The sequence below is a fragment of the Macaca fascicularis genome, chromosome 2, assembly GCF_037993035.2.
Source record: "Macaca fascicularis isolate 582-1 chromosome 2, T2T-MFA8v1.1".
NCBI lineage: Eukaryota > Metazoa > Chordata > Mammalia > Primates > Cercopithecidae > Macaca > Macaca fascicularis.
The window spans coordinates 38,804,862-38,832,023 of NC_088376.1; the positions used below are offsets into that span (position 1 = coordinate 38,804,862).

The 27,162-nt window shown below is 40.6% G+C and overlaps 1 protein-coding gene across 5 annotated transcripts in view; it reads left to right on the forward strand.

The window, feature by feature from the left end:
* Positions 1-3,251: 3,251 nt before the first annotated feature.
* Positions 3,252-27,162, forward strand: part of PPP2R3A (protein phosphatase 2 regulatory subunit B''alpha) — a 193,889-nt gene continuing 169,978 nt past the window's right edge. For 3 of the 5 annotated variants that reach the window (XM_074031091.1, XM_015445113.3, XM_005545831.4), the window contains exon 1: positions 3,252-3,336. The gene's annotated coding sequence lies outside the window, so the exon portion shown is untranslated. Of the gene's footprint in view, positions 3,337-3,485; positions 3,896-27,162 lie in introns of those variants that run through there. The other 2 variants (XM_074031092.1, XM_015445115.4) reach the window with 1 other exon arrangement.

Consider the following 27,162-nt stretch of genomic DNA (forward strand, 5'->3'; position numbering starts at 1 on the left):
ATATGTACTTAACTTTTTTGACACTTGGAATATAGTTGCAGTAATTTTTTGTTTGTTTTTGTTTTTGTTATTGTTTTTGTTTTTGTTTTGAGACGGAGCCACTCTGTTGCCCAGGCTGGAGTGCAGTGGCGTGATCTCAGCTCACCACAACCTCTGCCTACAGAGTTCAAGTGATTCTCCTGCCTCAGCCTCCTGAGTAGCTGGGATTACAGGCACCTGCCACCACAGCCGGCTAATTTTTTTGTATTTTTTAGTCGAGACAGGGTGTCACCATGTTGGTCAAGCTGGTCTCAAACTCCTGACCTCAGGTAATCCACCCACCTCAGCCTCCCAAAGTGCTGGGCTTACAGGTGTGAGCCACCAAGCCCAGCCATAGTAATTGTTTTAATGTATTTGTCTGCTAATTCTAACATCTGTGACAGTTTTGGTCTATTTTTGATTTGTTGATTTTTCTCTTCATTATGGGTTATAGTTTTCTAAATTGATCAAGCCTCTAGTAACTATCCTTTATGAGAAATACAAGGGTAGAGGCACATGTTAAACAACATCACAGCAATCAACAAAATGCAGAATGTGAGAAACTCCTTATAAAAAACAATCTATTTCTTCAACATAAAAGTACAAGGAAAGAAAAAGGTGTAAGACATTTTAACCAAATGCAAAGTGAGGACGTTGTTTGGATCATGACTGAAAGAAATAAACTACATAAAACATTTATGAGAAAATTGGGAAATTTTGAACACTGTCTAGATGTTAATAAATTATTACTTTAAAAGACAATTTGATGATTTTGTGGTTGTTTTTAAAAACAGACCTTATCATTTAGAGATGCATAATGAAATATTTATGGATGAAAAAATAATGCTCCATGCGATTTGCCTCAAAATAACACAAGGAGGGAAAGAGAAGATGAGGGTACAGATGGAACAAATTGGTCATGGGATAATTGTTGAAGTCAAGTAATGGGTGCATAGTAGTTCATTACATTATTCTGTTTCTGTTTTCAATATTTGATGTTTTTATACTAAAAAAATTTCAGATGTTTTCTTATCTGATAAGACTTGCCCCACTCTCATCCTACACCTCGTAGAATTAATTGTGCTCATGACTGTTCCCCTACCATATAACTTAAACATTTATTTTCAAATCTTTCTCCCTTACTTGGCCATAAGCTCCTTGAGAACAAAGATTGACGGGAGTTTCACTCTCATCACCCAGGCTAGAGTACAATGGAGTGATCTTGGCTCACTGCAACCTCCACCTCCCAGGTTCAAATGATTCTCCTGCCTCAGTCTTCCGAGTAGCTGGGATTACAGAAGCATGCCACCATGCCTGGCTACTTTTTGTATTTTTAGTAGAGATGGGTTTTCACCATGTTTGACAGGCTGGTCTCAAACTCCTGACTTCAGGTGATCTGCCCACCTTGGCCCGCCAAAGTGCTGGGATTACAGGCGTGAGCCACCATGCCCAGCCCCTGTATCTTCTTTATTTTATATCATTTGTATTCCTACCACCTAGTACAGTCTGGGTACTCAATACATCGTGGTGAATTGGCAACTCTCTACCCCAATTCACCATGGTCCTCATGACAGAGAGACTGACTCTATTGTATTGAATCAAATTTCCAGTCAGGTATTGTGTCCTTTATAAATTCAAGTTATAATGTGTATAAACGTATGGCAAAAGGGCCAAAGGAGCCCTAATGTAAAAACACTGCCAATAAAATTGTCCAGACAAACCAAGAATCCAGGTTGGCAGGGTCAGCAGTTTTAACATTGTTTTATGGTACGTTGTGTACTTCCCCTTCTTACAGATATGCATTGCACTGTGACCTTTGCAGAGTCCTGTCCTGCCCTGCCCTGCCTTTTTCACAGAATTGCTCAGTCTCAAATAAGATACCATATGCATGTGCAAGTGCTTTTGAAATGGAAAAACAGTAGAAAGTTGAAAGTAAAATGATCTTTTTCTCTCTAGGGCATCAAGGCATCTCATAGAGCACATTTTAGCTACTGGGAGGATTGACCTTGGGTGAAATTTCAGTATGTAAAGCTTGTTTAGGGTTATCTTATATAATTTTTTTCTTTCCTTGTGCTATATACATACACACACACATATATATGTGCATATATGTACAATGCACATATATACACACATTCATATGGCACCTAGTATATGCCTGGTGCTATGCTAGGTGCTAGGGAGACAGTGAGAACAACCCAGGTGCCCAGGACCTGTCCTCACAGCCCACCTAATTCTTTTAAGTCTTTACATACCTCCCATCCCCCACCCCCATGCTCCTTACTCATGGTATTCAATTTCCCAATTGATTGACTTATTTATTGTTATTTACATGCTTATATATTTACAAATTTATCTTTTTATCAAGATTTTTACGAAGCTACTCAATTGGAGGTTCCTAATTCTGGAGAAATTTCCATTTTACAAATATATTCTTGAAGAGGGCATGATTATGGACCTGTCACCTTTGAGTACTGTGGCAGTTAGAAGGAGGGCAATTTTGGGAGGCCCTTCCAGGCTGTGTCCTTCCAGCTATTAATGAGGTTCTGTTTCAGAGCAGACTATATTACACGGTGTTATTAATAAACCTGGCGAGTGGTTATAAGGGTGTGTGTATTGGAATAATCCACTAAGCTGTACATTGGTTTTATATGGTTGTCTATATTTGTATTTTATTTAACAATAACAGTTAACAGTAAGTTAAAAATAAATATCACTTCTTTCAAAATTCACACAACTTCTTGGGCTGAGTGAAATGTGGCGCAGGTGCAGGACTCTGGGAAGACAGGAGTGCCAGGGAGTGTCTGGTCAGCAGCGCGCTGCCCTCAAGGGGCCTCCTTGAAGGCCCCTTAAAGAGGGCAACACAACTGATGACGGTAACAATAACAACGATGACAATATTGACAATGATAATAACAGTAATAAATCCGAGCAAGAGACTCGAATCTGTCAAATAGCAGCGACCACCACGAATCGCGTCGGAGACTGCCCTGGCCGAGGCCACAGCGGTTCTCGCGGCGCCCCTGGAGGTCCCCTTCCTGCCTTGGCCAGAGGGGCGGGGCGGAGGTTGGGGGCGGGGCCGGACCGTGGGCGGGGCCAGGCGCGCGGGCGGGGCTCCGGGCAGGCCGCAGAGGGTGGGGCAGAGGAGGAGGAGGAGGGGGAGGTGGGGGCCTGCGGGTGTCTGGGCGGGGCGCGCTCGGGCCTCCTCTTTTCACGCGCCGCATTCGTAGCCCGAGAGTCCGCGCCGCGGGGAGGCTTGGAGGCAAGCGCTGCCCGCGAGCCGAGGCAGCCGCCGGAGGAGGAGCTGCGGGCAACGAGGTAGGCGCGGGGACACCGGCTGCGCGGCCTGGAGCCTTCAGCCCCCTCGTCCCGGCCAGAGGGGGTGGCGAGGCTGGGGGGCGGCGCGCGGCGGCCGTGGCGGGCGGGGCCGGGACCTGGGGGCGGGGACCGGCCTGGCCAGAGGGGCCACACGGAGCTGACTGGGCTGTGGAAGTCGGAATTCCAGGCGGTGCGGTGCCTCCGCGCAGCCGGCTGGTCCCGGGACACGGCAGCCCAGGAGGTGTGGAAACTGCCTGCCCCGGGGGCGCCCGCGGAGGAGGGTAGGCGGGGGCGGCCTGGGCCCTCCCACTTTTCAGGGCTCCTGGGCCAGTTCGCCCGCACAGCCCTCGGGAACTTGTTAACAGGAAAGCCTGGCAGAGAAACAAATGCCAGCGTTTTGGAAGAACTGAGAGTCACGTCGTTAGGCGCTGAGGCTTTCTTTTCCTTCCCCGCCCCCTGCCCAACCTCGGCCCGACTTGGCCAAAGAAGGATGTGTCACCAGCTGTGGGCCGCGGGCGGGATTCCCGGCCCGCCAGCAGCCGGGGTACCTGAAACAAAGGTAAACGGAGGCCGGGCGGTCCCTGGCCCTGCACCGCGGCCGCGCTGGAGCGCCTCAGTGGGTCTTTCCCGCCGCGACCCCGCCGCCGCCGCGGAGGGGCGTTCTCCTAGGGGACCTCTCGATGGAAACCAGCTGGCCAGGCTTGGAGTTGATGTTGCATCCGAACTCTGTTGTGCTCACATTATTCCCAGTCCTCCCACTCTGGTAAAGCTTAAGGAAATTTTATCCAGTCTTGGTGGTCAGCAAATGTAGGGGAAGACAAATTATTGTTTGTGAATTATAAGGTATTTTCTAATTAGGAAATGACCTGAAAACATTAAATTCTTAACACGTAAGCAAAAAAAGAGTAATTCCTTCCAACATCTGAGGAAGTGTTACTCCTCAAATCTTCATTTATGTACAAAACATCCCCCACACCTTTGGTGCCAGGCATTTTTCTTTGTTCTTCCTTAGTCTCAGGCCTTAGTTTCTTGTAAACAGAGAACCCAGCGCCTAGACCCTAAGAATTGCCATACTAGGTCAGAGCATGGGCGTCCAGTTCAGTAGGCAGCCGGCTTGTGTTGTAGTAAAACAGTTTTGTTTTGTTTTTTTCTTGGTGATTTTGTTAAAAATTATCTCAGTTTCTTTCAGTAGTATCCATGAAAGCCTTTTAAAAAATTTCTAAGCCACTGCTAATTTACACACACAATTTATTTACTTTTATTGCATCCAAATGGCCCTTGTATCACCTCTGGCAGAAGAACTTAATGGCGTGAGATACTTGTGGAAAAAAAACTTAGATCTTTTATACAATCTAGGAGCTTAGAAATCTAGATTTCTAGGAGAACGGGGAAACATATCAAAAAGGTTTTTTAAAAACAAAGCTTTGGGAAAGTGTTACTGGGGCCAATCTGGCTGTTGAGTTCAAAAATATCTTTATCCACTGACAACCTGAACATTGAGCAGTTAAAGATTTATTTGTACTCATAAGTATTTGCATATCTTAAAATGTAGCTTAACGTTCTGGAGAGTGAAGGGCCTGAGTTTATCTTGGTCTGAATTAATTTGGCTTTAATGTTCAGCTGAAACCGGCTACTCTGAGAGAATGGAAGTTTTGTTTCAGCGAGAAAGGAGAAAAGGAGGTGAATAATTTTGGAGTACGGGGTGCTTGAGGGGGGCACCTGTTCAAATCATAACTTTGCTTTTAAACTCTTCAGAGACTCCTCATTGCGTCTGACAAACATAGTACCCACTGATCTGGCCCTTGTTACCTTTCAACACACAACTGAAGCTTTACCTCTGCCCTGAAGCTTTGCTTGATACCCCCCATCCCCCCAAAATCACCATTTTTAAAAATCACCACCCTCAGAAGTGCATTTGACAGCTGTTTTGAGTGTTATCGTCCTCTGAGTCACAGATTCTCATTTGTAGTTCTGTTGACATTTTAGGCCAGGTAATTTCTAGTTGTGGAGGGCTATCATGTGCAGCATAGGATGTTTAGCAGCATTTCTAACCTCTGCTGAGGAATGGATACCAGTAGCACTCTACACACACAGTTGTGAAAATCAAAAATGCTCCGGACATCGCAAATGTCCCCCAGGAGGACCAAAATCACCCTTAGTTGAGAACTCCTGTTGTGAGCAGACTGCTGCCTTAGCACTAGTGACGCAGCATTGTCCTCTTTTGCTTAGGTGTTTACTATACTAAGCTTGAGGGCGGGAACAGTTACTCATTTATTTAACAGATTTCTGAAGGCCTGTTTTGCCAACTGGACACTAGGTTAGGTATGGAAATAAATTAGTAAAAGCAACTCTGCATGCCTGGACCTTATAGTCTAAAGAGGGTGACAGATGTATAAATATACATTTATCTCATTACAATTGTGTTAATTTCTGGGAGAAGTACAGGCAGGTCTGAGTGCATAAAACAGATGTCCTGATGTAGTTTGGAAACTGGGGAGAGTTTTCATGGGGAAGTGACCTTTGAGGTGGACGGTGAAGGATAAACAGGAGTTACTAGGTGAAGCTCACAGGAACAATATTCCAGGCAGAAGGAACAGATGTGAATACCTTGAGGAAGAAAGGAACAGGGCCGCTTTTCGGAACCTAGAAGCCAGAAACACGGAGAGTGATGACACAAAATGAAGCTAGGAAAATAGGTAAAGGCTGTCCACTAGCAGTGGTTCTCAGTCCAGCCTTCTCATCAGAACCACCAGAACTTAAACAAGACGGATGCCTGGGCCCTCCTCCATGCCTATTAAATCAGAGCATTTTTGGTGGGTTCTGCTCCCTCCCCCAGCCACCATTTTCCCTGTCTTCCAAAGGAATAACCACTGTTACTAGTTTTGTATATCATTATAGACATTTGTTGTGGGCATTCAAGGAAATGCATATCTTTCCTCTTAGTGTTTTACACAAATGGTAGCATACTGTACACTCTGTTTTCTTAATGTCTTGGGAATCTTTCCACTTCAGTATATACTTTCCTTATTTTTTTTGAATGACTGTACAGTATTTCACTGTATGGATATACCACAGATTATTTAACCATTCCCCCACTGACAGACATTTAGATTGTTTCCAGTAATTTACCATGAACAGTACTGTGAATATGCCATTTCATATGTGTATAAATATAGGCTAATTCCTAGAAATGGAATTGTTGGGTCAAATACACAAACACATATATTTACAAAAGTATATATTTATGTAATGTGTGTATATGTGTGTACATTTGTAATTATTGGTGATTATAAAAGATCGTTCTGGTCATATTAGAATGGTTTGGAAGGAAACAAGATTGAGTGTGGGAGATAGCTGTCCCTAATTAAGGTTACTGTGGGTAACATAGGAGAGAAAATGTGGTGACTGAGAGAAAAGAATGGTCGTATTGGAGATGAAGAGAAGTACATGTATTCATGAGATATATTTAGGAGGCGTAATTGATAGCATTTGGTGGTTGATATGGTACAGGGTTGAGAGGGAGAAATGAGATCCTAAGATGACTCCCAGGGTTCTAGCTTGCCCAACCAGTGAATGGTGGTGGTGTTACCTGAAATAAAGAACATTTAAGGATAAATAGTTTTGAGATGAGTTTAAATCACAGTTTACATTGGGACTGCTGAGATTTTTCAAGTGAGAGGTCACGTAAGCATTTGGCAATTCTAATTCAGAGCCATGAGCAAAGGGCTAAACTGGAGGCACAAATTTTTAGGTGTAAATTGAAGGCTGTGGACGAAATTATCTGGGGCAGTGGTTGCAAAGCAGTAGTCCACAGCTGAATCTGACTCACAGATGTTTTGCCCATACAGTGGTTTTGTTATTGTTTAATTTTGAATTAGTTGCCAATATTTTAAAATCTGAAGATTTCTCATGAAGAAAATCCAGATTTGGGGTTTCTCTTTAAAAATGAGAAAATGTAGCACTACTGAGTTGGTTTTCCAATATGGCAGCAATAATTGGAGCTAAGTCACAGATGATCGCAGCTCTTCTGTTTCACTACGGAGCCCACCACTCCCTGAAACTATGCCTGGCCCACTTTGCTCATTTGTTTGTCTGACTGTAGGCTTTTGAGCATGTGATCCCTGGTCTGGGAAGAGAACATAGAACAGTGTTCTCATCTTGGTTGCACATTGGAATCACTGAATGATTAAAACTAATGCTGTGGTCCACCTAAGAAATTTCTTTTTCTGTTTACTTGATCTGATTTGCAGCCTTGGACGAATCTGAGGTGATTCCACTTAGCAGTGGAAGTTGAGAACCACTGACAGGTTAAGAAAAGAGGGCTCAGGCCCAGCATTTTGAAGTTTAGTAGAGAAGGGTAGCCAGGAAGAGGATGAGAAGTGGCCACAGAGGTACAGTGGAATGACACCTTGCTCAGAATTAAAGTGTGCAAACTTAACTGAATGCACTTTACTATGTTTTTGATTAAATGAGAGAGAGACAAGTTTTCTTTACTTGTGTACAAGTGTGCAATATTTAACGGGCCATTTAAAGGATTTTCAAGAGTAAGCAATATTTGGTTTTTGTCTTAGCTGTTTCCTTCACAATCTAATTCTAGTTTAAGATACATCATAAAAGGTAGGAGAAGACTGCTTCAAATAGAGAGGTGTCACCAAGTAAAGATGTGGACCAAAAATGATCTGTTGAATTTAGCAAGATGGAGCCTTTGACCTCAGCTTTAGATTGGAAGAGGCAGAAACCAAAATGAAGTAGGTAAAAAGTAAGGAAATGGGAGTGTCAAGTGTTGGAAATTCCTTTGAGAAGCTTGCCCAAAAAGAGGAAGTAGTGAGGGAGGATGATGTGTCTTACATGCCTACATGGTAGGTGTTAGTCTGTTGGTTACTCAAATATTTATCCTAACTTTTTAGGGATGTAGGTCAATGGTGTCTGATTACCCATCTCCCACATTCTTAGGGGGTCTTGTTTTGGAGACTACTTTTTACTAAGAAATTTTGCCAGGACTCTTGAGGCTTCTGAAGGGGCTGACTCAGATGTTGGTGATTAGGCCACAAGTTTCTTTCTCAACTGGAAAGTGGTAGAGCTCCTAAAGGCCAGCAGTGATCTGGGCTTCAGTGACCCTGACATCATCCTCCCATTGAACTGATGAACAAAGACTATATTGTTGGTATGCTGAAAATGGAATACTTGGCTATGTTAGGGAATGTGTATCTAACTGTGAGATTCCCAGGAATAGTTTTTGCAGCTGTATTTTTTCCAGTTAACTTGATATTGTAGCTTGATTTTCCAGTTGCATGCGTGTAAAAACTCTCGTACTTTGAAGTATTTATCATTGATGGTACCTGAGGGATATGGATGTAAATTAGAGATGTAGGCCCTCATTGAGCTAGAAAGAAGAAAGCACTGAGCAGACTGATATCCAAAAAGTTATGTGAAGGCTTCTACCTTGAAGACTTGGGGTTAGAGTGACTATTTAGGATGGATTGTAATGCAAAGGGTCACAACCAGTTTGTCTTTTGTCCATTTCTGCCATATTGGCAACCTTAACCTGGCAGAGAGGCTTTTAAGGTCAATTTTGTGCTTCATATTTCTAAGAGTTGTAGCCTGCCAACAGAACAGAAAATATAAGGGGTGGAAACGCCAAGAATTACCGGTGAAGAATGGTTTTGATTAATTGAAGGCATAAACCTCATTGCTATACTCTTTTGAAAACAGGAATATCATCTTGTGAGGGAGCAGATTTCATAGCTGTCACTGGTTATCAGTTAGGTGGATGATGGTTAACTTCTGTGTAAAGGATGACTGTGACATGGAGGCAGAACTTGGTCCAAGATGGTTTGTAATGGGAGTCCATTATAAGAAAATTTTATTTAAAAACTTGCATATGCTTGGACAGCTGTGGAAATTCCATCATCACAAATATGGTTAGGTACTATGCCTGGATGGCAGTATATAGAGGCAAAGTCCATTACCAAGGTGGTCCAGAGCTCCTTTGGTTTGTGGAGGAAACAGGATGGCTGAGTGGGGAGAGGACTTGGAGTTAGTTCCTTAGTACAGTGCCTGGATTTGTCAAGCGTGAACTGTGTGGGTTTTTTTTAATTGAGGTAAAATTAACCATTTTAAAGTGTACAAATCAGTTACTTTAATACGTACATTCACAATGTTGCGCAGCCATCACCACTATCTAATTCTGGAACATTCTCATCACCCCAAAAGGAAACCCTGTACCCATTAAGCAGTCACTCGCCATTCCCCTTTACCGCTACCATTTGGCACCCACCAGTTTGCGTTCTGTCTGTATGGATTTGCCTGTTCTGAAGATTTCATGTAAATGGAATCATACAATATGTAACTTTTTGTGCCTGGCTTCTTTCATTCAGCAAAATGTATATGAGGTTCACTCAGGTTGTAGCATGTATCAGTACTTCATTCCTTTCTTTGGCTGAATAATATTCCATTGTATGGATATACTATGTTTTGTTTATCAGGTGACATTTAGGTTGTTTACACCTTTTGGCTCTTATAAATAGTACTGCTAAGAGCATTCTTTTACAAGTTTTTGTTTAAATACCTGTTTTCAATTCTTTTGTGCATCTATCTAGGAATAGAATTGCTGGATTATGTAGTAATTTAAAAAGTTTTTGAGGAACTCCCAGACTGTTTTCCACAGATGCTGCACACTTTTACATTTCTTCCAGCAATTTTTGAGAATTCTAGTTTCTCCACATCCTCACCAACACTTGTTGTTTTCTGGTTATAGCCATCCTAGTGGGTGTGAAGTGGTGCCTCATTGTGGTTTTTATTTGTATTTCCCTAACGACTAGTGATGTTGAGCATCTTTTCATGTATTGGCCATTTGTGTATCTTTGGAGAAATGTCTGTTCAAGTCTTTTACCCATTTTTTAATTGGATTGTCTTTTGTTGTTGAGTTTAAGAGTTCTTTACATATTCTGGATACAAATCAGGTTTATGATTTGCAAATATTTCCTCTCTTACTGTGTGCTGTTTTTTCACTTTCTTGTTAGTGTTCTTTGCACAGAAATTTTTAATTCTTGTGAAGTTGAATTTGTTTTTTCTTTGATTGTGTATGCTTTTGGCATTATATCTGAGAATCTATCACCAAATCCAAGGTCCTGCCAGTTTACCCCTGTGTTTTCTTCTGGGAATATATAGTTTTAGTTCTTAACATTTAGCTATTTGATGGATTTTGAGTTAATTATTGTATGTGAGGTAAGGATTCAACTTCATTCTTTTGCATGTGAATATCCAGTTATCCCAGCATAATTTGTTGAAAGAGCTGTGTGATTTTATGCGAGTCTGAGACTCTTATTTGTAAAATGAAAGTGATAAAAACACTTGCCTCACAAAGTTGTTGTAAGATAAGTAGGAGAGGATATATGTGTTACCGCTTTGAAAAGTATATATCATTAAACAAATACTCATGATTATTATTGGCATGCCACATAGAGCTTTCATTTGGTCAAGGCCCCATAGATTGACGTCCTTCAGAGACCACCAGACGTCTTCCCTCTTAGTGCATAGTGAATCACGACGTGACTAGAGGACTGATATCCATGTTGTATCCCTAGGTCCAAAGTCACAGGGCCCCAGATGCAAGAGGTAGTTGGAGAGATTGCAGCTGTCCAGAATTGAAAGTATATTTTCTTGTAGGGCATGTGTTTGTTGAATTCTGTTGCTATTCCTCTGAAATTGAGGAATGTCTATTCTAGGTGTTTAAAGGCCCTAAAGAGTTTTCAGGCATAGTAGGAAATTAAAAGGCAGTTTCTTCTTATTGGACCAAGAATCCTCATGTTTCGCTCTATCAGCTTTTAAACTTCTAGAACTAAGACTGTTTCAATGGCTAGTGATCTCACTTAGTTCAGTCAACAAATATTTATTAATTTATCACTATGTGCCAGGCATTGTTGTAGATACCGGAGATACAGTGCCTTTTAATACAAGACCAAACTCTCTTGACTTTGCATTCCTCTCTTAATGTTTTCTACAATTATCTAACTCACTGACCCCAGTTCCTTTTCCACCAGTCTCTCAAGTCCACATTAATCAGGCCCCTTCCCCCACTGAAGCACTCTTGTCAAGATCACCACTGCCCTTCACGTTGCTAGCTCTAGTGAATCGGTTCTCAGTCTTCCTCTTACTTGACCTTTCAGCAGCATTTTACACAGTTGATTATTCCTCTTTCTTTGAAACGCTTCCTTCACTTAGCTTTGCTGCATTCTCTGCATTTCCCTCTCACCTTTTTGGAGGTTTAGTCTTTTTGCTAGTTCCTTATGATCTTCCTGACCCCTGAAAGTTGGAGCAATGCAAGGCTCATTAATACTCCATTCTTCCTTATTGATTCTTACTTCCTTGGCATTTCAGTCAGTCTCATGAGTTTAAATACCATCTATATACAATGACAACTACATCCTGACTACCAAATGTATATCTCCAAGTTAGGAAATAACTTGCAGTAACGTCTTTTCCTTGCTCGTGTCCTTCTCTGACTGCCTATTCCCAACACAGCAGCCAGAGGAATCTTGTTTAAGTAAGTTATCCACTCCGAGGCTTTACGCTTTCCTACAAGGCCCTTATGTAATCTGAACTCCTCTTTGTCTTTCTGACCTCATCTCTTACTACTCTTCCCTGTGCTTGCTTTGTCCCAGTCAAAAAGGGGACTTTTTTCTTCTTCCAACAAGCCAAGTATGTTCCTTCCACAGGACCTTTGTTTCCCCTAATAAAGCCTCCTCCCTCATTCTCTATCTCCCTTCCCTATCAAACTCAGCTTCTCAGCACTTTGGGGTAAAAGGGAAGAGTATTCCTCTCACCCCAACCCCCTAGACTGAGCGCTAAGGCTATCCCCTTCCTCTTGTTTGTTTATTCGTCTTACACTTTCATTGAACAGAGTTCCTCCAGTTGAAAAAGCAGCTTGAAAACTGCTTCTCTGTGAGATTAGAAATAAAAAGCAGAGATAAGTGGTTGCGAATGGAGATGTCATTGAGGGCTTAGGAATCCTAGCAAGGGCCACTTATCCCTTCCATTTTGTAGATCATAGGCGTATTTCCTATTTTACAGCCTTGGGTATTGGGCCCTAGAATACTGCTGTTGTGAGTACTGATGTGCTTCTACCAATGCCGAGTCTTCTATCAAGCACTGTGGCCCAGTTGTTAGCATTTTGTCTTCTCTTCTTGGCAATCTTAGTATTCTTCTAGTAGAAGGTAGAGACCCCTTTCCCATAGTGGGCCCTCCTCGATGAGAGAAAGCTCACTGGATGCTGGCAGCAGTATTGAGATCCAAGTATTAAAGGCAATTGAGGGTTCTTTGTAATGAAGAGAGTGTGTTGATACTACTGAGAAATGCCCCAGGCCTTAAAAGGGCAAACAGGCCACAGCTAGTGACAGTCTATCTAGATAGCAAGTTCAGACACTTCATCAGGGGCAGTGTTGCTCAGCCTGTCTGCAAATCTACAGGCCTTTATGTGGGCCCTCTGGTGGGTTCATGTTATTAAAATCTGGAATGGTGTCTGTTCTGATTTGTTGTTTTAGAAGAAAAGGTATTATTTCTAAGAATTTTTAGCCAAACAAGTTTTATATAAATAATACAGTCTCTTTGCTTTCCTTTTCCTAGATGAGCTGATTTCCTAGGTGATAAACAAGTAGATAAATTAATATAATTTCAGATAGTAGTATTAGTGCTATGAAGAAAATAAAGTGGAGGGCTTTTCCCCTAATGATAAACCCTTGGGTTGTTTCCAGTTTTTCCTTGTTTTAAACATGACTGCAATGAACATCCTGGTACTTGTGCAAATGTGTGAATGTTTATATTGCATAGATTCTGAAAAGTGGAATTGCTGAGTCATATAATCATATAGCTAAAATTTTATTTAAAAACTGCCAAATTGGTCCCCAAGATATCTGTGCTAATATTACATATATAAGATATATGATATGTAATCTAATTAAAAGCACTAATAATATTGAATACATTCTCTTTGTAAGAGTCATTAACATACTGTTAGGCTAAAAATCTTCATACCCTCACCAATTTGTGAATTTTTGCCTCTCTTAAAAGTTGTACAAAGTAGTATTTCCTTGTTTCAATTTTTGTCTCCCTGGGGCTGGATGTCTTCTTTAAAGTTTTTGATTATTTGTATTTATTTTTCTGTCTGTTGGGTTGCATAGCAGAGACTGCTGGTTACATCCTATGATCCATTCTTTCTTCATCTTTGGTAATAGGAACCCCAGCTTTTAGCCAGGCCCCAATGGGAGTGCCCAACTAGAACACTTGACCTCCTTGGAGCTAAGTATAACCATGTAAGTTTTAGCTAGTGATATATAAGCAGCAAGAGTTAGGTATGAAGTCTCCTTAATATGAGAAAGCTCTCCTTTCTTCATCCCTTTATGAGTCTTATGTGTTGGAACACAGATGTAATGACTGGAGCACTAATGGCCGTCCTAGACCATCAGGACCATCATGGTAGGTCAGTGAGCCAAAAAGGCTTGAGCATTTGGCAGAGTTGCTGCACTAAAAGGGAAGACTTTCTTCTGCATGGGAGGGAAGTTTAACTTGTATTTTGTTTAAGCACTCTTATATTGCATTTTTCTAGAATATACAACATAACAGGGGCTTGCCTTTTCTTGTTTATTTATGTTGTAGATAAATAAACTTAGATAAATAAACTCTAGATAAACTTACATAAATAAACTCTACATACTCATTCTTTATTATAAAGATGGCATATTTCCTCCAGCCTGTTGGAGTCGTCTCCCTTTGTGGTATCTTTTGTTAAATAATAGTTTTTAATTTTGATGGCAAATTTCGCTATCTTTGCCTTATATGGCATTTGATTTTACTTACTTTTTTAATACTTCTTTTCTGCCCCAAAGATACACATAGAATCTTACTTTTTAATACTATTTTTAAAATTTAGATACTTAAGTTCATCTGGAATTTATTTTTGTGAATAGTGTGAGGGAAGAATCTTGTTCAGTTGGCCATTCATTTGGAATAATAATTTTAATAGGTGGCATGTCAAATTATCAGTTTCTAAATTCTCATATGTGCGTAGTTGGTTTTAGGACGCTGGTCCCATTGATCGTTGTTTCTACACCGTTAATACATTTTAAATTGCAATCGTTTTATAATATTTTTTCTTGGTAGGGCAAGGTCCTCCTCCATTCTATTTAAAAAGTTAAATGTATTTAAAATTAAATATTAAATAGCTATAGCAGAATATTTGTAAAACATATGTATAAGGTGTAAAGCATAGCAATACAGTGAACTCTTGTTACCACTCAGTGTAAGGAAAGAACATTACCATTCCCTTTGTCCTCCCACTCCAAAGTGGTCTTGACTCTTCTGGCACATTTTCTAATTGATGTGAAATTTTCTAATTAGATTATAAATTGCTCTTAGAATCAATTTATATCATTGATATTAATAGTTCTGTGTCAATAAAATATTTAAATATTTTTCCACTTAAAGATAACAATTTGAGTGGTGTGATGCAAACATACAGTCGTTAGAAGGTATTGGTTGAATGTGGTCACGATCTCTAATCATTGTTTATTGTCTGCTTTGGTGGTTTTTAACCATTACACTGTTTTTAATTGTTCTTAGTTGCATTTGTGGTTTAATTTGTACTCATAATGGACTGTTGGTTAAAGATGGAGCATGTGTGCAACACATGTCAAAATATAAGTTAAAGGGCATAAAAAATATAATTCTGCTAAATTATTTTAAGATGCTCTTTATTAAATACATAAGTTGCATTCATCTGATCAGAATTCTTTTTTTTTTGAGAGAAAGTCTCACTGTCTTGTCCAGGCTGGAGTACAGTGGTGCAATCTCAGCTCACTGCAACCTTCGCCTCCCGGGCTCAAGCGATTCTCCAGCCTTGGCCTCCCGAGTAGCTGGACTATAAGTGTGAGCCACCAATGCCCGGCTAATTTTTGTATTTTTGTAGAGACAGGGTTTCGCCATGTTGCCCAGGCTGATCTTGAACTCCTAAGCTAAAAGCTATCCACCTGCCTCATCCTCCCAAAGTGCTGGGATTACAGGTGTGAGCCACCACACCTGGCTGATTAGCATTCTTATAAAACATCAAAATATATCTAATATTTTTAAAACTGTATGATTAAAGGAAGCCAGGCGAAGGGTGTTTCTGTACTATCTTTGCAACTTTTCTGGAAACTTAGTTATCTCACAATAAAAAGTTTTAAAAAATCATTATAAAGATAGAAACATCAGCCAGGCATGCCTTATATTTATTTATTTTATTTTTTTTAATTTTATTTTATTTTATTTTATTTTTTGCATTTGCAATCTTCTGTCTTTGTTCTTTATTCATTGCAATAATAAAAACAAACAAACAAAAACCAACCCCAAATCCAATGACTATTGGCGGGGGAATTATAAGAATAGATGGGAGTGAAGACCCAAGCTGACTTTACCTCCAACTCGAAGATTTTTATCCACTAATCTAATTTCTCTTTCTGTCTCTTTTTGTTAAAAGTTTCAAAGTAGATGTAGGTTCTCTTGCCAACTTGATCCTCATGGTCTTTCCTTTTCAAGATTACATAAAAAGTATAACTTAGATCCGACATATCAACCTGGAATGGATGCAAATATCACTACTGATTACAACTAGTATTTAACGAGGCTTACTATGGACAAAACACTGATCTAGGTATTTCATATGTATTATGTTTTGTAATCCTCACAACTTTATGAAGGAAGTCTACGATTATTTCCATTGTCCAGATGGAAATAAGCTGGAGCACAGAAAGATTAAGAAACTTGCCTGAGTGACAGAGCCCATTTAACAATATACTGCAGCAGTCTCTCGACCAGCAATTCCACTTGAATGTCTTTCTGAAGGAGCATCACAAAGTTTACCACTCAAAACAGAATCCTTAATTTCCTTCCTCAAAACATGCACTTCTCTCCGTGAATAGCACCATTCTTTTTTTTTTTTTTTTTTAAATATTGGAACTTTTTTTTTTTTAATTTATTTATTATTATTATACTTTAAGTTGTAGGGTACATGTGCATAACGTGCAGGTTTGTTACATATGTATACTTGTGCCATGTTGGTGTGCTGCACCCATCAACTCATCATTTACATCAGGTATAACTCCCAATGCAATCCCTCCCCCCTCCCCCCTCCCCATGATAGGCCCCTGTGTGTGATGTTCCCCTTCCTGAGTCCAAGTGATCTTATTGTTCAGTTCCCACCTATGAGTGAGAACATGCGGTGTTTGGTTTTCTGTTCTTGTGATAGTTTGCTGAGAATGATGGTTTCCAGCTGCATCCATGTCCCTACAAAGGACGCAAACTCATCCTTTTTGATGGCTGCATAGTATTCCATGGTGTATATGTGCCACATTTTCTTAATCCAATCTGTCACTGATGGACATTTGGGTTGATTCCAAGTCTTTGCTATTGTGAATAGTGCTGCAATAAACATACGTGTGCATGTGTCTTTATAGCAGCATAATTTATAATCCTTTGGGTATATACCCAGTAATGGGATGGCTGGGTGATATGGTACATCTAGTTCTAGATCCTTGAGGAATCGCCATACTGTTTTCCATAATGGTTGAACTAGTTTACAATCCCACCAACAGTGTAAAAGTGTTCCTATTTCTCCACATCCTCTCCAGCACCTGTTGTTTCCTGACTTTTTAATGATCGCCATTCTAACTGGTGTGAGATGGTATGTCATTGTGGTTTTGATTTGCATTTCTCTGATGGCCAGTGATGATGAGCATTTTTTCATGTGTCTGTTGGCTGTATGAATGTCTTCTTTTGAGAAATGTCTGTTCATATCCTTTGCCCACTTTTTGATGGGGTTGTTTGTTTCTTTCTTGTAAATTTGTTTGAGTTCTTTGTAGGTTCTGGATATTAGCCCTTTGTCAGATGAGTAGATTGCAAAAATTTTCTCCCATTCTGTAGGTTGCCTGTTCACTCTGATGGTAGTTTCTTTTGCTGTGCAGAAGCTCTTTAATTTAATGAGATCCCATTTGTCAATTTTGGCTTTTGCTGCCGTTGCTTTTGGTGTTTTAGACATGAAGTCTTTGCCCATGCCTATGTCCTGAATGGTACTACCTAGGTTTTCCTCTAGGATTTTTATGGTATTAGGTCTAACATTTAAGTCTCTAATCCATCTTGAATTAATTTTCGTATAAGGAGTAAGGAAAGGATCCAGTTTCAGCTTTCTACTTATGGCTAGCCAATTTTCCCAGCACCATTTATTAAATAGGGAATCCTTTCCCCATTTCTTGTTTCTCTCAGGTTTGTCAAAGATCAGATGGCTGTAGATGTGTGGTATTATTTCTGAGGACTCTGTTCTGTTCCATTGGTCTATATCTCTGTTTTGGTACCGGTACCATGCTGTTTTGGTTACTGTAGCCTTGTAGTATAGTTTGAAGTCAGGTAGCGTGATGCCTCCAGCTTTGTTCTTTTGACTTAGGATTGTCTTGGAGATGCGGGCTCTTTTTTGGTTCCATATGAACTTTAAAGCAGTTTTTTCCAATTCTGTGAAGAAACTCATTGGTAGCTTGATGGGGATGGCATTGAATCTATAAATTACCTTGGGCAGTATGGCTATTTTCACGATATTGATTCTTCCTATCCATGAGCATGGTATGTTCTTCCATTTGTTTGTGTCCTCTTTTATTTCACTGAGCAGTGGTTTGTAGTTCTCCTTGAAGAGGTCCTTTACATCCCTTGTAAGTTGGATTCCTAGGTATTTTATTCTCTTTGAAGCAATTGTGAATGGAAGTTCATTCCTGATTTGGCTCTCTGTTTGTCTGTTACTGGTGTATAAGAATGCTTGTGATTTTTGCACATTAATTTTGTATCCTGAGACTTTGCTGAAGTTGCTTATCAGCTTAAGGAGATTTTGGGCTGAGACAATGGGGTTTTCTAAATATACAATCATGTCATCTGCAAACAGGGACAATTTGACTTCTTCTTTTCCTAATTGAATACCCTTGATTTCTTTCTCTTGCCTAATTGCCCTAGCCAGAACTTCCAACACTATGTTGAATAGGAGTGGTGAGAGAGGGCATCCCTGTCTTGTGCCAGTTTTCAAAGGGAATTTTTCCAGTTTTTGCCCATTCAGTATGATATTGGCTGTGGGTTTGTCATAAATAGCTCTTATTATTTTGAGGTACGTTCCATCAGTACCGAATTTATTGAGCGTTTTTAGCATGAAGGGCTGTTGAATTTTGTCAAAAGCCTTTTCTGCATCTATTGAGATAATCATGTGGTTCTTGTCTTTGGTTCTGTTTATATGCTGGATTATGTTTATTGATTTGCGAATGTTGAACCAGCCTTGCATCCCAGGGATGAAGCCCACTTGATCATGGTGGATAAGCTTTTTGATGTGTTGCTGAATCCGGTTTGCCAGTATTTTATTGAGGATTTTTGCATCGATGTTCATCAGGGATATTGGTCTAAAATTCTCTTTTTTTGTTGTGTCTCTGCCAGGCTTTGGTATCAGGATGATGTTGGCCTCATAAAATGAGTTAGGGAGGATTCCCTCTTTTTCTATTGATTGGAATAGTTTCAGAAGGAATGGTACCAACTCCTCCTTGTACCTCTGGTAGAATTCAGCTGTGAATCCATCTGGTCCTGGACTTTTTTTGGTTGGTAGGCTATTAATTATTGCCTCAATTTCAGAGCCTGCTATTGGTCTATTCAGGGATTCAACTTCTTCCTGGTTTAGTCTTGGAAGAGTGTAAGTGTCCAGGAAATTATCCATTTCTTCTAGATTTTCCAGTTTATTTGCGTAGAGGTGTTTATAGTATTCTCTCATGGTAGTTTGTATTTCTGTGGGGTCGGTGGTGATATCCCCTTTATCATTTTTAATTGCGTCGATTTGATTCTTCTCTCTTTTCTTCTTTATTAGTCTTGCTAGTGGTCTGTCAATTTTGTTGATCTTTTCAAAAAACCAACTCCTGGATTCATTGATTTTTTGGAGAGTTTTTTGTGTCTCTATCTCCTTCAGTTCTGCTCTGATCTTAGTTATTTCTAGGCTTCTGCTAGCTTTCGAATGTGTTTGCTCTTGCTTCTCTAGTTCTTTTAATTGTGATGTTAGAGTGTCAATTTTAGATCTTTCCTGCTTTCTCTTGTGGGCATTTAGTGCTATAAATTTCCCTCTACACACTGCTTTAAATGTGTCCCAGAGATTCTGGTATGTTGTATCTTTGTTCTCATTGGTTTCAAAGAACATCTTTATTTCTGCCTTCATTTCGTTATGTACCCAGTAGTCATTCAGGAGCAGGTTGTTCAGTTTCCATGTAGTTGAGCGGTTTTGATTTTCTTAGTCCTGAGTTCTAGTTTGGTTGCACTGTGGTCTGAGAGGCAGTTTGTTACAATTTCTGTTCTGGTACATTTGCTGAGGAGTGCTTTACTTCCAATTACGTGGTCGATTTTGGAGTAAGTATGATGTGGTGCTGAGAAGAATGTATATTCTGTTGATTTGGGGTGGAGAGTTCTATAGATGTCTATTAGGTCTGCTTGCTGCAGAGATGAGTTCAATTCCTGGATATCCTTGTTAACTTTCTGTCTCGTTGATCTGTCTAATGTTGACAGTGGAGTGTTGAAGTCTCCCATTATTATTGTATGGGAGTCTAAGTCTCTTTGTAAGTCTCTAAGGACTTGCTTTATGAATCTGGGTGCTCCTGTATTGGGTGCATATATATTTAGGATAGTTAGCTCTTCCTGTTGAATTGATCCCTTTACCATTATGTAATGGCCTTCTTTGTCTCTTTTGATCTTTGATGGTTTAAAGTCTGTTTTATCAGAGACTAGTATTGCAACCCCCGCGCTTTTTTGTTCTCCATTTGCTTGGTAAATCTTCCTCCATCCCTTTATTTTGAGCCTATGTATGTCTCTGCGTGTGAGATGGGTCTCCTGAATACAGCAGACTGGTGGGTCTTGACTCTTTATCCAGTTTGCCAGTCTGTGTCTTTTAATTGGAGCATTTAGTCCATTTACATTTAAGGTTAAGATTGTTATGTGTGAACTTGATCCTGCCATTATGATATTAGCTGGTTATTTTGCTCGTTAGTTGATGCAGTTTCTTCCTAGCCTCGATGGTCTTTACATTTTGGCATGTTTTTGCAATGGCTGGTACCGGTTGTTCCTTTCCATGTTTAGTGCTTCCTTCAGGGTCTCTTGTAAGGCAGGCCTAGTGGTGACAAAATCTCTAAGCATTTGCTTATCTGTAAAGGATTGTATTTCTCCTTCACTTATGAAACTTAGTTTGGCTGGATATGAAATTCTGGGTTTAAAATTCTTTTCTTTAAGAATGTTGAATATTGGCCCCCACTCTCTTCTGGCTTGGAGAGTTTCTGCCGAGAGATCTGCTGTTAGTCTGATGGGCTTCCCTTTGTGGGTAACCCGACCTTTCTCTCTGGCTGCCCTTAAGATTTTTTCCTTCATTTCAACTTTGGTGAATCTGGCAATTATGTGTCTTGGAGTTGCTCTTCTCGAGGAGTATCTTTGTGGCGTTCTCTGTATTTCCTGGATTTGAATGTTGGCCTGCCCTACTAGGTTGGGGAAGTTCTCCTGGATGATATCCTGAAGAGTGTTTTCCAACTTGGTTCCATTTTCCCCCTCACTTTCAGGCACCCCAATCAGACGTAGATTTGGTCTTTTTACATAATCCCATACTTCTTGCAGGCTTTGTTCATTTCTTTTTCTTCTTTTTTCTTTTGGTTTCTCTTCTCGCTTCATTTCATTCATTTGATCCTCAATCGCAGATACTCTTTCTTCCAGTTGATTGAGTCGGTTACTGAAGCTTGTGCATTTGTCACGTATTTCTCGTGTCATGGTTTTCATCTCTTTCATTTCGTTTATGACCTTCTCTGCATTAATTACTCTAGCCATCAATTCTTCCACTTTTTTTTCAAGATTTTTAGTTTCTTTGCGCTGGGTACATAATTCCTCCTTTAGCTCTGAGAAATTTGATGGACTGAAGCCTTCTTCTCTCATCTCGTCAAAGTCATTCTCCGTCCAGCTTTGATCCGTTGCTGGCGATGAGCTGCGCTCCTTTGCCGGGGGAGATGCGCTCTTATTTTTTGAATTTCCAGCTTTTCTGCCCTGCTTTTTCCCCCATCTTTGTGGTTTTATCTGCCTCTGGTCTTTGATGATGGTGATGTACTGATGGGGTTTTGGTGTAGGTGTCCTTCCTGTTTGATAGTTTTCCTTCTAACAGTCAGGACCCTCAGCTGTAGGTCTGTTGGAGATTGCTTGAGGTCCACTCCAGACCCTGTTTGCCTGGGTATCAGCAGCAGAGGCTGCAGAAGATAGAATATTTCTGAACAGCGAGTGTACCTGTCTGATTCTTGCTTTGGAAGCTTCCTCTCAGGGGTGTACTCCACCCTGTGAGGTGTGGGGTGTCAGACTGCCCCTAGTGGGGGATGTCTCCCAGTTAGGCTACTCAGGGGTCAGGGACCCACTTGAGCAGGGAGTCTGTCCCTTCTCAGATCTCAACCTCCGTGTTGGGAGATCCACTGCTCTCTTCAAAGCTGTCAGACAGAGTCGTTTGCGTCTGCAGAGGTTTCGGCTGTGTTTGTTATTGCCCTGTCCCCAGAGGTGGAGTCTACAGAGACAGGCAGGTTTCCTTGAGCTGCTGTGAGCTCCACCCAGTTCGAGCTTCCCAGCAGCTTTGTTTACCTACTTAAGCCTCAGCAATGGTGGGCGCCCCTCCCCCAGCCTCGCTGCTGCCTTGCCGGTAGATCACAGACTGCTGTGCTAGCAATGAGGGAGGCTCCGTGGGTGTGGGACCCTCCCGGCCAGGTGTGGGATATGATCTCCTGGTGTGCCTGTTTGCTTAAAGCGCAGTATTGGGGTGGGAGTTACCCGATTTTCCAGGTGTTGTGTGTCTCAGTTCCCCTGGCTAGGAAAAGGGATTCCCTTCCCCCTTGCGCTTCCCAGGTGAGGCAATGCCTCGCCCTGCTTCAGCTCTCGCTGGTCGGGCTGCAGCAGCTGACCAGCACCGATCGTCCGGCACTCCCCAGTGAGATGAACCCAGTACCTCAGGTGAAAATGCAGAAATCACCGGTCTTCTGTGTCGCTCGCGCTGGGAGTTGGAGACTGAAGCTGTTCCTTTTCGGCCATCTTGCTCCGCCCCCTCATGCCTTATATTTAAAGTTATACATTTAGTTACATATGCTTGTAATTGGCAATTACTATTCCTATTCTTAAGCCTGTTCTAGAGAAAATAATTTCAGATTGGTGCACCAAATACAAATAGTAAGGTAAAGGTACTGTGTTGAATCTCCTGAAAGATAGCATAGGCCTAATCAAATTAAGAGACTTCAATTTCTAAAATGAATTGCCAAATGAAAGACCCCATGTGGTATTAAATAATTAGGAAGTGGTTTTCTTGAAAAATAATTCATTTTTACCTTTCTATATGATTGGTGTTGTGGACAACTGGATTTTTTTTTTTTTTTTTTTTTGGTAATTAATTGTACTCTTTAGGTAGTTAAAATTCTGAAAAAGAAAAATGTAAACACTTGAAAATGTGAAGAAAACATATGGGTGATTCTGTCCAATTGGGCTTTTCATTTATTGGTAATAAAAATCTACAATGTGTTACAAAGAAATTCTCTCAAAGAACAGTATGAAACCATTTCTCCTACCTTGACATTTAAAAACTAAACCCCCAAATTATCAAAATAAGCAGCTGATCTTTATAAGCTCAAAAATGTAAGTATCAGGTTATAGATGCAGTTTGTTATTTTGGATGCTATAATACAAACTAATTTTTAATCTACATTTCAATATACAGTTGGAGCTTATCTTCTCATCAACCTGATTTTCTTTACATGGCAAAATAGTTCATCTACTGTAATAGAAGTCAGAATTTGTCCTTAAATATTATCAGTATTATTAAAGATTATACCACATAAACTTTATAATACAATATTTAATGATATGCTGACTTACGATAAAATATTTTTACCTGAAATTGCTTTATCATATGTCATAAAATTTTTTTTAATGATTTAAAAAATTCCTAAGTAAGTTTGCAGTATTACTTTTAAAATATTTATTTGGCCGGGCACGGTGGCTCATGCCTATAATCCCAACACTTTGGGAGGCTGAGTCAGGTGGATCACCTGAGGTCAGGAGTTCAAGACCAGCCTGGCCAACATGGTGAAACCCCATCTCTACTAAAAATACAAAAATTAGCCGGGTGTGATGGCACGCACCTGCAATCGCAGCTACTCAGGAGGCTGAGGTAGGAGAATCACTGGAACCCGGGAGGCGGAGGTTGCAGTGAACCGAGATCGCGCCACTGCACTCCAGTGACAGGAGACTCCATCTCAAAGAAAAAAAAAAAGATTTATTTGTCAAATAAAAGGTTGAGAAACATTGATCTGCATTAAAGGCCTGACCACTGAAATTGTACTGATTGATGTCCGATTGGATCTGGATCCAGATTGGCCAGCCTGGAAAAGACATACCATTATCAGAGTGTGAGAACACGATGTGTCATATGATGGGTCCCTTTGAAGTACATAGCATTGCTGCTTATTTTAAAAGGGTAACAAGTTTCCCCTCTATCAATCCATGTTGTTGCTTTGGTTGTAAAAGTGGGCACATGGGCACATATATTGCTCATCCTGCCATCATTATAATAAAAGATTAGAATGTCCAAAACACACTGGGCAGACAAAAAAAATATGGTCAGTATCCATTACATATGGTAAGGGTTTTTTGGCTGCAGATGAAATGAAGAGAGACACCAAGAGTGGGAAGGAGGTAGAGTATTATGATAGCAAGAGCTGAAAGAAAAATAGAGTATCAATGAAGATATATATTTGTATGTTGTAGAAATTGATTGGTTTTAAGGAATAAACATCCACTTAAGTAAATTCACTATAAGTAAAATATTGTTTATAGTTAAAATACACAGGGAACACGTTAGTTCATTCCAGTTTTATTAAGTACAGCCAGCCTTCATGGAAAATGAACATGCTTCTCTTTCTCTCTGTATTATATCTGCTCTGTTTTCTTAACACCAGTGTCTCCTGCCATGTTGCTCCTCATGAATGCCCCAAAACAGTGGCCTCAGGCACAAAATGATAGGACCTTTAAGACTCAGAGCTCTCAGCTAATTGACAGTGTTTCAGTGCTTCAATTCCAAGTCCCCAGTACAGAAAATATAATTGGTCTGCCTTGAGTTAGTGTCCCAACCAAATTTTCCAGAGATTGGAAAGCATGTGACAGATAGTTTCCCCATCTTGCCTGTGGACAAGGCGGGTCTCTAAAAAGTGGGTATAAGTCAAGAGGAAATGAATGAAATATCTTGTTCAGTACATAAGACAGAAGACTTGTTTGAAAAGAAGTTAATTGCTGCCCCAAGCCTTGGGGGATAAAAAAGCATAAAATGTGCACATACCCCTTCCAAAAAAAAAAAAAGTTGGTAAGTATATAATAGGAAAGGAAGGTTAAGTTAGTTTATAACATGAACTACTTTTGCCCTGGGCAGCTTTATTGCCCCAGTAAAATTTATAGATGATTCTCACCCAACAGGAACGAGGGCTTTTAGGAGGTGAGATGAAGTCGATGACTGGAACTTTAAGTATATAACCAAAAATTTCCATAAGGTGGACTCCTATACATTGGTATAGACTATCTTGGGCCAAAATCTGTTTCCCCTTAAGAGCCAGTCACCATCATGATAAAGCCTGTTTAGGCTGATGCCAAATCAACCTGGTGATTTCCATGAAGTTCCAGTCAGGTCAGCTAGCTTGGTAACCACTGATGTTCAGGTGTCTTAGTTTTCCCACACCCACGTAGTGGAGTTTGGTTTATCTTGAGCCATTCCTACATAGCACAGGTGAGTAGTAGCAGGGCATTTACAAGGAGGAGCACCACCAGGTGTAGGTGTACTGAATGACAGTGGTAACATCAGAAGCTCTTAATGGTTTCCAGTCATCAGTACATGTATGTCACTTTGCCTAAAGGACCAAGGCCTGGTTGACAGAATGTTCTAAAATGTTTGGATAACCAGATGCCTATACAGGAATGTGTTCTCTGGGGATTTGGACATAGGCTCTTTAAGTTTGTTGATCATGGTGATGTGGGTCCACCTTACTGGTGAGCCAGACGACTATTCAATAAGTAGACTTGTGTGAAGTAACTTGCTTAGCTGTAGTAGATTCATAATTGAGCATCTTGTTGGCAGTCTTTCTCAGTTTGTATGTTGGGGAGTTGTGCTGGGTCTTGGAGCTGTAGCGGATTGTCTTCTGTACTTTGCCTCTCAGTATTAGAGGATTTGGGATGGGGGCCAGGGTTGCTGGTCTTAGGTTCAAAGCAAATGCTATGTTTTTTCATCAGGTAAAATGCCAAATGAAGCGCTGAGCAACTCTCAGAAATGGCCAGGAAGGCCACTTTATCCTAGATGGAGCCAGTTAGCCCTTCCTTAAAACTGATTACAAAAAGTGACCTTTTTTTCTAGTCTAGGTCTTGACCAAGGAAACAGAAATGGTGGTATATTTGCCTTCCTCCTTTCTTCCTTCTCTTCCTTCATTGAGTGCTTATATATGCTAGGCACTGTTTTAGTGTTAGGATGCAGTGGTGACCACAGCAAACAACATCCTTGCCTTTGGAGTGTACATTCTATTGCAGGGATAAAGACAGTAAACGTGTAAACAGTAAATAAATCCAAAAAACTCATAAGTTTTATAAAGACATTAAACTACATAATAGGGCAGAGAGTAATGAGAAGGGGCCGGGGTCAAGGGAGAGGAAGAGGCCATTTGAAGAACTGAAAGAAGGCCAAGGGAGAATAGTACAAGATGAGGTCAGGGAGGTGGTTAGCAGACTGAGCTATTACAGGCCATGGGAGAGGAGTTTAGACTTTGTTCAAAATCCTTTTAAATGGGAAAGCAGTTCACTGTGATTTGTATTACTCTGGTTGTGCTTGTGCTTGAAGAATGACTGGAGTTTGAAGAGGCAAGAGTGGAAGCAGGGACACCAGTTACAAGTCCATGACAGTACTTCAGGTGAGAGAGGATGATGGTTGGGATCATGATTCCCACAGTGGAAATTAGAAGTGGTCAAAATTAAAAGATATTTTTGAGATAGGGTTGACAGGTCTTACTGAATGAGTTTATATCCTGAGTCTGGGCTGCAAATATGGCAGTTGGCCATTCCACTTTTATGAACTTGCAAACAAGTTCACAGCAAGACACCTGTAAAAAGTTCTATTTGGCAATAATGTATTCCAGTTGTGCATCTACTGGGTCATCGGGTTCTTTGTCTGTATAATGGGTAATTAATAACAAATTCTTGTTGGGCCTCATCTGCAAAATACAGGGATTCCTGCAGTCCCACATGTAGGATGTCAGCTGAATGAAGAACTTTGAAAGTGTCTCAGGTTCTCATTATACCCTTCAGGGCACTTGAGGCTGAATGGCGGTCAAAGGTTGGTGAAGCAGGGTAGGTTCCTGTCCTGACCCTAGAGTTGGACCTGTCAACTCAGCCTGACATACCACATATATGACCAGGAAATAAAAAGCAAATAATGAACAACCTTGCTGGCTCTCTTATAGCGGATGACTCTATTTATTCTCAACCCTCCCACTCTCAAATTCCTGACTCTGTGGTCAACCTCTGTACCCTTTCTGGTCTTTGGGTTTGGACTCCCCTTTGGATTCTTGAAATTGAATCTTGCTCTTAGTTCTGCTTTCCCATCTGATCTCAGTATCATCTTCCCCAACTCCAGCCACCCCTGCAACGCATACATACATGCACCCCTTTCATAATATTGAATGAAAAATGTCCTGCTGAAATTGC